Source organism: Diospyros lotus, chromosome 10 (assembly GCF_014633365.1).
Source record: "Diospyros lotus cultivar Yz01 chromosome 10, ASM1463336v1, whole genome shotgun sequence".
Taxonomy (NCBI): Eukaryota; Viridiplantae; Streptophyta; class Magnoliopsida; order Ericales; family Ebenaceae; genus Diospyros; species Diospyros lotus.
The window spans coordinates 1,997,235-2,000,563 of record NC_068347.1 but is presented as its reverse complement, the minus strand read 5'-3'; the positions used below and the strand labels follow the sequence as shown (position 1 = coordinate 2,000,563).

At 39.9% G+C, this 3,329-nt stretch overlaps 1 long non-coding RNA gene across 1 annotated transcript; it reads left to right on the top strand.

Moving 5' to 3' along the window:
* Nucleotides 1-350: 350 nt before the first annotated feature.
* Nucleotides 351-2,614, top strand: LOC127811900 (uncharacterized). The gene is made up of 3 exons (XR_008025798.1): nt 351-596; nt 675-1,117; nt 2,436-2,614. It is a non-coding gene; the product is annotated as an uncharacterized LOC127811900 (long non-coding RNA).
* The last annotated feature ends 715 nt before the right edge of the window (nt 2,615-3,329 follow it).

Genomic DNA, 3,329 nt, shown 5'->3' with positions numbered 1-3,329 from the left:
ATTTTAAAAAATATATAATTTTTTTTTATTTTTAATAAATTAATTTAGTTAATTTAATTCAATTAATTTATTCCTTTACTCTTTTAAAAAATAATAAATTAATTAATATTTTTCTTTCTATATTAAAAAATATAAAAATATAATTCTGAAAATTAGTGGTATATAATTTATATATCTATATAATAAAACAGGATGATTTTTGAAAAATGTCTCACCTGAGACATTTTAACGGCTGGGATCATTCCTGATATATTTGATGGCTAGGATTGAAATTTTTCCCGCCCAAGTGCACAGCCATCTCAATGTCTCTCCCCCTCTTCCTCTGTCTTTCTTCCTCTCCCTCCCACCCATCCCGTCTCCAGCCCCCTTCTTTCTTTCTCTCTCTCTTCCTCCCACCCCTCTCCAGCCCCTCTCATACTCCACTCAAAGCTCTCCGCTGCCTGAAGCTCCATCGTGGCCTCCTCGCTGCTATATTTAAAGCCGTCGCAGTAGACAGCCGCTGCCTCAAAGAACGCAAAGATCAAGAAGAACTCGGCCACCCCCGGCATAGCCAGCGCTCCGGCAAGACTTGCGCCCCTCCACCGCCCCTGTGAATTGTATGTTGCTTCTCTGTTGGGGTTATTTGGACATATCTATTTTTTTTTTTTTGGTTATTTGGACATCCACGCTTGCAGGTTCTAGACGCGAGGATGGAAATCATGGAATCGATGAATCAAACCCAGTATGCGTGTGTCGACTGCACCGTCGTTCTCCCCGTATAAATGCGTGAAGAAAAGCTTCGTCTTCAAGATTCCTTCTCTCACGAAACGTTAATTCATTCGTTCAATGGAAGAGGAGGAGGATCGAAGGCTCCCATCATCGGACGGCGGAGGCGGAGGATGACGATCTATCGGCGACGACGGTGCTGGACCTCACCAGCTTCCAGCTCCACGATCTAAACTCGGTGGAGTTCCCTCCGAGTCTCACTGAGTTGGACCTCACCACCAATCGCCTCTCTGCTTTGGACCCTCAAATTGGTCATCTCTCCGGCCTCAAGAAGCTCTCTCTCCACCAGAACCTGTTTGAGGACGCCGCCGTCGAGTGCCTCTCCCGCTGGGACCGCATTTCAGGCCTCGAGGTATCCTCGCTCAACCCTAACCGTTTTTCTCTTTGGTCTATGTTTTGTTGCTTTTGATTGTGGATTCTGCTGCCATGCTTGGTCTATTCTATCTTGGAAAATGTCTATCCAAACTGAAACTTATTGAATCCTTTGCATTTGTCCAGTCTCAAAATTCCTTTCTGCTTACCGTTCTTTCAGTTTTTCAGTGTTATATTGGGTTGTCGAGTAAGCGTAGGAAAGTTGGAGGACTTCGTGTAATCTATCTTCCAAAAGAAACCTGAGGAAATAAATTTTGACTTAGCTGAGCCTATCAAACTATTTGTGTTATGGTTTTGTTTGTGGTTTTCCTTTGATACGTTTGTTTGGAGAAAATTTAGGAATAACTGGAGGATTTATTATACTCTTTATCTTAGAGAATAAAGCATCCGCTCAGCTGATTCTATTAACTTATATTAATTGGATTAAGCTTTTCATGTGTTTATCCTCTGCTTTCCTACATGCAGTTTATTTGTAAGTTGATGATTTTGCTGTGGTTTTTCTCACTTCTACCTTTTGTTTGTTTGGAAATAAAATGTAGGAAAAATAAAAAAAAATTAATTCACTTTCATGCATTGGTTGACTTGAGACCATTACATATAAATTTATACATTACATTGCTAATTTTTGTCTATATTTACTCTTAAAATGTTGCAAATGTTGATTGTTTTTGTTATTTTCCTTTTATTCTATAGGCTCTCTCAATTATATTATTAAAGTAATACGTATTGTTTTTGCGCCTCTGCGCTTCTGTGCATTATTTGAAACCCCACGGCCTGTAGCGTCGTTAGCGACCAAATTTGAGGCCTCTCAGCACTCAGATAGAACCTGACTGCACATATGCATATATATATTATATGCATAATTATGTAGATAGAAGAGAGAGACGACAGTGAAGCAGATTACAGAGGCTTTATTTTATTTTAGTTTGATGTTCGTTTGTCTATTATATTTACCTTTTCTGCCTATGCTGGGGTTTGATTATTGTGAAATAATTTTTCCTTTTTTAACAATTATTATTAAGAAAATGTTTAGTACAGCTTCCGTTTTTCATTTACGATAATAATTTAAAGTTTATTACTGCTTCATTTAATTAATTAATTAATCCCCAGTACTCAACCTGTATTTGTAAACAGATACTTTGTTTCTCTGTTATTAATTAATATACACAACCTAACCAACTAACTATGTATATTAATAATTTATCACTGAAGTGGTTCGTTTTTCTAATTTACCAAATTGAATCAAAAGTGAAGCGCTCGGTTTGGTTGGATTCACTAAAACAAATGGGTATTTGCAGGATAAAAATAAAACATAGCTAGAGGAAGGACTGGCATGACAGAAGATGATCGAATGGATAGTTTTGTGGCGGATGAACTGGTGGTGACGGTGAATATTGTGCCTTGAGGCACGGGTACATGCTAGAATTCCCACTTACCCCCAATCCTAAAGTTGGCGGGGGGTAATGGCGGTCCGAGAGGCGACGTGTGTGTGGGGGGGGGGGGGGGGGGAGGGGGAGAGGGGTGACCGAGTGAGACAGTGCGAGCGACCAATGGAGGGGCATGACGGACGGTGCTTGCGGCAAAGGGGCCACGAAAGACAAACACTGTACGCGACAAGGGGGACAACAGTGCTCGCAGAAGTGGTGGGGCGATAGTTTGAGAGAGAGAGTGGTGGGTTTGAGAGAAAGAGAGAGTGGGAGAGAGAGAGTGTGACAATGGGCAACCGCGATGAGAAGAACCAGATCCAGTGAGAAGAAGCAGCGTAGCTGCGCCGGAGAATCAGCAGCTCCGGCTACCAGCACTCTAGCAACGGTGGCGACGGCTCCCTTCTCCAACATCCAGCGACTACCTCTTCAATATGGATTTGCGAAATCTGGGTTTGTAATTTTTATTTATGTATTTTATATAAATTTTGCATATATTGAAGTATTGAGTTTTAGTTATATTTTGATTAATTTGTGTAATTGATTATACATTTGTTTGTATGCGAATATTTGATTAATTTGTGACATTTGAAAAAAATTAGTAAATTTATTTAGTGACCCAACGTTGGAACTCGAGAATGACTTTGCATGCCTTGATGTTAATCTGATTATAATGTAATGTTTTGGGATTTAATGGATTTGAATGTTGATGTTAGGTGTAAGTTGCTTGGGTATTATGTGTAAGTGATGTGAGTGTGATCGAGTGTA